Raw genomic sequence first — 7,199 nt, 5'->3', positions numbered from 1 at the left:
CGCGATAGCCACCACACGAAGTAACGAGTAACGACCCTATCTAAATCCCAGTAACGACTAACGCGTTCCTGATTTTGGCATAATAACTAGTTACCGTGCTCGTTACCACAATAATAACGTAGTTACTGTAACGCGTTACTTAATAACGCGTTAGTCCCAACACTGGTGTGCAGTGAGGACATTGCTGCGACTTTGACCACACACACTTGTTATATAATGTTGGACCAGTAGGTGTCACTGTTGTCCATGTACATGGAGTGTTTCTGGCGTCTGGAGAAAATCAGAAAGATTAATGAACTCTTTAACACTTTATTAAAATATATTATAGATTTTCACATAGACACATGAAGCAGTATTTCATTCTACCAAAGTCCTCATTTTTTTTTGGAAGAAAAATCATTGGTGATTCATGCATGTCTGACTTCAAAACAGACATGCATGTGTGATTGTGTCATCTGGGGCAGGGATAGCTCAGTAGGTAAAGTGGTTGCCCCATAATTCACTGGGTGAGTAATTGGCCTACGGGGATCAATAAAGTATGCATTATTGTTATTACTACACAATTCCTCTAATTAGTCCACCCTTTTTCCTCCTCAAGTTTGCCTCTATCATGCGCTGGTTGTAGAATTTCTTCGAGTGGGGGCTGGCTCTCGCTTGTATTCTAGAAACATAAAAATAAAAACACTGTTTGAATAGTACTGCCATCTTTACCACCTCTTTCATTTTCGATGGGTAATGGTAAATCACCTTATCAAGAGCATTCTCAGCCCATGTAGTGAGGTCTACCAGGGGACGACTCCCTTTAAGGCTGCTGCCAGAATTCTAAGATTAAAAGGCAAAACTGGTTTAAGTATTTCTGCTGGAGCAGGTAGTTTGTTGCAGAGGCTGCAGAGCTTCTGTTTAAACTATAATGTTTTGCAGCATAACCAACCATGCTGATGTCAGCTCAGTGTGAGTGGAAGACATAGGCATGATAATCAGTGATGTATTCATAAACTGCAAAAGGATGTACCTGTTCCAATTCACTTCCTTGTAAACCTCCCTCACCCAAACTCTCTGCTCTCATCTAAATTCAGTGGTCATAGAGCACTTTTGGTGAGGTGAGGACATGCTTCTCCTTATGAGGTGCTAACAAACAGCATCAGCCGTGGAAGCAGTGTCTGGTGGAAAAGCCCACACCAGAAATATATATGCTGGGTGGAATAGTGAAATGCCCGGCTAAGTCAGGACAGACAAAGCAGAGCCACAGGGGAAAATTTTTCACCATACCCATTTATTAATCCTGAGAAAACGGAGATCTAAAGAAAACTAGGTGCTAACTTTAACCAACATTGCAATCAAAGCAGATTAAAGAAAACAAAAAAACAAGTTGGGTTAAGCACAAACAGGCCCACCAGTCAGGCTGAGGTGCTGATTAACAATACATATCAGGGCAACAATCAGGATATCAACATTCATTTTTTCTGTGGTGCACACAGGTATGTCAGTCTGTCACACCTTACTGCTCTGTTGTCCTAAAGATGACCAATGGCTGGAGCTCAAAGTGCAAGTAAAACTCAATCTACACTCCACCCTCACAACTGAAGCAACAGCACAGAGGTGAGTCTTTGCTCCCCAACCTTGTGTTCAGTGGAGCAGAGTGCTTTAATTGTCAGGTGGAGGTAAAACCTGCAGACCGTGGCTGTGTCCAAATTCAGGGGTAGCATGCTTTGAAGGCGGCATTTGTAGGCAATTATGTCACAGTGACGTGACGAAGGTTGTCCAAATTTGAAGAGTCCTCCAAATGGGGTGACAAATGTGTCCTTTTTTTCCCCCCAGATGTGAAAGATGGGTCGGATATATCCTTTGTGGCCCACCCTATCCCAGGATTCATTGCGGGTCATATAGGAGAATTTTTCTCATAACAATCACAGATGAAGCAGGAGTTAATTGCGGGAGAGGAATACACTTTTAAATTTAAGTATATGAAAATCTGGTGGTACAAACAAATGTAAAGTCTCTGACAGAAGGTTTGGAGACATGTACAATGTTCAATTTTTAAGGTGTGGGACTCGCATTTTATTTACAGCTTTTCAAGACAGATAATATTCAGTATACACATTGTAGGAGCCATATGAGTTGTTCCTTTTTGACTAAGTGGGTTGGTTTAAATGGACTCACTGTATTGGTGCACGGGTGTGGGGCGTGTCTCATGGGTGTGGTAGATGATAAATGTGGTTGCACTCACCTGTTCACGGCACCTGATGTTGATGAGCAGAAAGGTAGGGTGAGCATGAGGCAAAACTTTCTGTTGAGCGCATCTTGAATCATTTTGATGTATTTTGAATATAACTTGATGGTTTTTGTATATTTGTAGTGATGGGCAGATGAAGCTTCATGAAGCACTGAAGCTTTTCATCCAATTGGTTCACCCCAGTGCAAAGCTTCTTGAAGCTTCATTTGCTCTAGTAGAACACCTACTGGACGTAAAAATATTAGTTGGCATGAATTTGAAGAGTGTGGCCTTTTGCACACAGCCTGTAAATGTCAACAACAAAAGGAGTGTGTAAAACATGTATATTGTAGTGATGGCAGTATACTGTGTATATTTATGCTGGCAGTATGGAAAATTATCATTTGGAAATGCTTAAAATGGAAATGATCATTTACTGTGAGGTGAGGTGTGGTCGGGGTGTGGACAGTGGTTGTGCTTTTGTAACGTTCAGGTATGGACAGCTACACACTGAGGCTTTGAGCCTCAGTCCTGCCCACATTTTATTCTGTAAAAACTAAATTTTCACTGCTTTTATGACCTTTTTAGTGGGGAGAACATAGCTAGGATTTAATGATTTAACAAATCTTTTAAATCCTTAGTCCTCCACAATGCTAAATGGCTGGGAGTCCTCAATCACCATGCTAACCAGGTCTTCATCTATTTGAGATTGTTCTCCTGAGGAAAGACAACAAAAACAAAGCACAAATATAAATATCACACACGTCACTTATTGCATTGTATAATATTGTTATATCATTTAGTAACATTACTGCATGCTATATTATCATGGCATTTGATGGTTCACCTGGTCTTGCTCCACAATCGGTGTTCCCCCTATTCTCATGCAAAGCTCTGTAGTGCCTAAGCATGGATGAGGTGTTGTTGTTATATCCCAGCTCCCTGGCACATAGCAAACACTTCACCTTGTACAAAAGTAAAGACAGCTTAACATATGTTTTATTGCACCATCAGTATTATGAAAATACATCTTCTGTAGAAATTTACATAACTTGTTGGCAGTGTTGGGTAAGTTACTTTAAAATAGTAACTAAGTTACATTACTAGTTACTTCTATCAAAAGTAACTCAGTTACTTCAAGTTACTCGTTACTTTCAAAGTAACTAGTTACTAGGGAAAGTAACTAGTTACTAGGGAAAGTAACTTTGGTTTTACTCAGAATTCTCTTGTTAATGTGTTGCTTCCATAACTTTGCCAGTCTTCTAGCTTGCTTACTTGCCACAAGTGCACTGTGCCACCTACCAATAGAAAGGAAAAGATAATGTGCATATTTCCACGAGAGAAATCCCACGCCTGGACCGTCATTGACTGCTGCCATGATTCTAGCCTACGTCACAGTGTCATGTGCGCCTTTTACATCCAACACAAAAACTGCAGTCGTGGTGCTTTGATTGTACTCAGAACTCGGAAATTCTGCCTTCTGAATAGGAAGATGTAGGTAACACCAGACTGCAGATGAGCTGCATACAGGGCTGGACTGGGACAGAAAATTGGCCCGGGCATTTTGACTACAGACTGGCCCGCCATTATAGGAAAACTCATAAAGCCTTTGAATGAAAACAAATGCTGTTGTGACAGTGATGTACACTGTTTTGATGGTATATATGCATCAATCTATCAATCGTTTGTTGTAAGATTCAGATAATTATTTTTTAAAAGCTAGATATTTTAAATGAGAATAAGAAAAAAAAGTATTTCCTTGTGCCCACCTCTCCCTGTTAATGCCCTACCTGGCCCCCCTGGCAAAACTTTGCTAGACCCGCCCCTGCACAGTTACCAGCTGTCAGCTACATAAAAAAAAGGATCCTGGTGTTATTTGTCTCTCAGAAACAGTTCATAACTTCCCTTCAACTCATTCATGTCACCTAAAAGGTAAACCTGTTTCTCCATCACCTGTTCAGCTCTGATGATTCAGTAAGGACGTCTCCTGGTTTCATCTTCATGTTTCCCTCTCACCAGATAACCAAACCGATATCATGACCAGCAGCTTTTTTGCAGCTGTGGCTCCAGCAAACATCAGCTGATAGTAGAAATTAATATTAAATAAATTATAACAACACCTGATCAAGCTTAAACGTGCTGCTGTTGTTTAACGCGACATCGGCTGGTTTCCTCTCTCTGGCGCAAAGTGACCATAAACAAACAAGAGAGAAAAGCCGATCAGCTGATCACTGATCAGTTTTCATGATTGAAGTAGAAACAGGAGAGGGAGGGGGAGAATGAAAGAAGAAGAGGCAGCTGTGCAGCAAAGACACAGAATAACTCAAGCTTTGTGTCTTTTTCATTGTAGCTGAATTACGGGACAAACTGTTCCTTTTCACCTCAAAACGCTTAATATTTTCTCTTAATACCAGACGGGACGGTTGGCAACTCTAATAACTTATGAACAAAATAAAGTTCAACATCATTAACTTCATAGCACCCACCCAGCTGTATAGAAACTCCGTCATGCTAGCTAGTACGCAGTACGGAAAAAGTCAGAATAACGAAAATAAACTCCACCTAAACTTGGTTTATATCTGACCCAGATAGACTGCAGGTCATAACTTCTTACCTGAAGTTCAGTTCACACTCGGACCGGCGGCCGCCTCAGGTCTCTTTTCCTTCTGCGTCCCCTTTCTCTCATCCACCTGCTGGCCTCCACCACTTGCTAATGTTACTGAATCTGTCGAAGCTCCGCGATAGCCACCACACGAAGTAACGAGTAACGACCCTATCTAAATCCCAGTAACGACTAACGCGTTCCTGATTTTGGCATAATAACTAGTTACCGTGCTCGTTACCACAAAAATAACGTAGTTACTGTAACGCGTTACTTAATAACGCGTTAGTCCCAACACTGCTTGTTGGGAGGAATAAAATCAAAATGTTCCCACACAGGGGAGGACATCCTCCTCTTCTTAGCTGGCTCCATTCTCTCCTGACTTTCTCTCCTCACTCTCATAAACCTCCAAACTCTCTCCAAACTGTCTCTAACTCTCACTAACCGCAACTCTCCATCAAACACCTACATTTCTGAATGAAGTCTGAGGGGTTCATATCGCTGTCATATCTCGCGGCAAAGTTTGAACCGCTTCATGAACCAGTCACGTGGTACAGCCGGGCAGCGAGGCTTCGGACGTCATCATTTTCAGCTCCTCCCATAAATGAAGCAAGCCTCGATACGCGCTTCGCGGAAACGTCCCCTCAATTACTCGACACACGCTTCGAAGCCTCGATACAGAACGTCACATCACTATATATTTGTGCACTAATTGATGCCATAGGCCAAATTGTAAGTTGGCATTGTAATTAGTGCAGTTATTGGTGAGTTGAAGTTATTTGTTTGTGCAGTCTGTGCATTTGTTTAATAGTTAATCCCATGTGCTGATTTATATATTGGACAGTTGCATGTGGAATAAAAGGAGAACCTATGCCGCGGCCATAGGTTGCAGGAGCCGCAACAAATTGTCAACAGAAAAGGTTTGTAGGTTATATTGGCTTATTTATATATAGATGAGTTTTATTGATGAGTTTTATAGTTTGCTGTTGCCTTTGTCCACGCAGCTTTTAGATTAAGCCTTTGGCTACACAAAATAGATTTCTGTCAGGAGTCATATTCCCCTGTTAGGTTTCAGCAGTACAGCTGCACTAGGCGTTGTACTGATTTGCTTTCTAGTTATTGTGCATCAGGCGGCTGAAGCCATTGCCTTGGGAGTACCGCCGCAGTTTGTGTTTAAGACAGTTTGTCTTCCTCACAGCTGACGGTATGGAGGTACATAAATACCCACCGCTAGTATGTACAGAAGACTAGGTTGAGTTAGTTAGGTTTAATAGGCAGATAGTGGGGGATATTGCTCCTGTTAATGGTGTGTGTCTAAGGTTTATTGAAGGGAATGTCATCAAGTTGATGTGTTGGAATGAAGCTGTGTGGCATAGGTGCAGTTCAGCATTTGGATTTTGTAATGTTCTGAAGAAAAATGGAGACACACTAATTAATACAATGTGGTGATGTGGATGGAAAGAAAAGACAGCCGAAACCGACTGCTAAGGCTTTGGAGAATCAGATTGAAAGGCTGCAAACAGAACGTCACACTAAGATTAATAAAATTAAAAAGGTCATAAAGGTTAAAGAATTAAAGCAATCTGAAGATAATGTTTCCACTGTTCAGGCTCAGTTAGAGAATTTGTCTGTGTTGCTTAATGAGGCAACTCGTCTGCATGAAACCTTGCTTCCTTTGCTTCCTCAAGAAGAGCAAGAAAAACAAACTGCTTGGTTTATAAGTGTGCGAGCACATAATACTGAGTTTATGGAAGAGATAAAGAAATGGCTTCATGATGCAAAGGGAAACCCTCAGAGTAAAAATCAGGTGTCTGAGCTTGATTTGCCACATTTAAATCCACCTGGTGTTGATTCCTCTGAAGTATTACCTGCTGGAAAGGGTTCGGGTGCTTCTAGGCACACCGGGAATGTTGGTAAAGGTGCTGTGATAGATGATGTTAATCCAAGTGATAGCATCTCTAATGTTGGAAACAAATGTTGTAGGAAAAGTAAATCATCACTCAGTAGCTCAATGGTTTCATCTGCCTTGTCAGCACGCATAACGGCAGAGGCTGACGTGGCTGCCCTACTTGTTCGACAGAGGTTGTTGAAAGGAAGGCATGATTTGGAAGAACAAGAAACAGCTTAAGAAAAGAAAGGAGCTGCTCGACTTAGAAACTGAAATAGCAGCCTCAGCAGCAAAGGTGAATGCTTTAAAAGCTTCTGAAATGTCCTGAGTCTCAAGTGCTGTTAATGGTAAGTCTGATGGAATGAATTCGTATTTAGAGCAAGAACAGGGGAGTTTAGGCGTTTTAAATCCTAATGCTCCGACGTTCAAACCTGTGTTACCAGAAGGACCATATCAGGGTGTTGATGCAAGTGATCATCAAGCGCATTTATTGGATG

Source organism: Neolamprologus multifasciatus, chromosome 9, assembly GCF_963576455.1.
Source record: "Neolamprologus multifasciatus chromosome 9, fNeoMul1.2, whole genome shotgun sequence".
NCBI classification, from domain to species: domain Eukaryota; kingdom Metazoa; phylum Chordata; class Actinopteri; order Cichliformes; family Cichlidae; genus Neolamprologus; species Neolamprologus multifasciatus.
The sequence above is the reverse complement of the archived record's forward strand: the minus strand, read 5'-3'. Positions refer to the sequence as shown.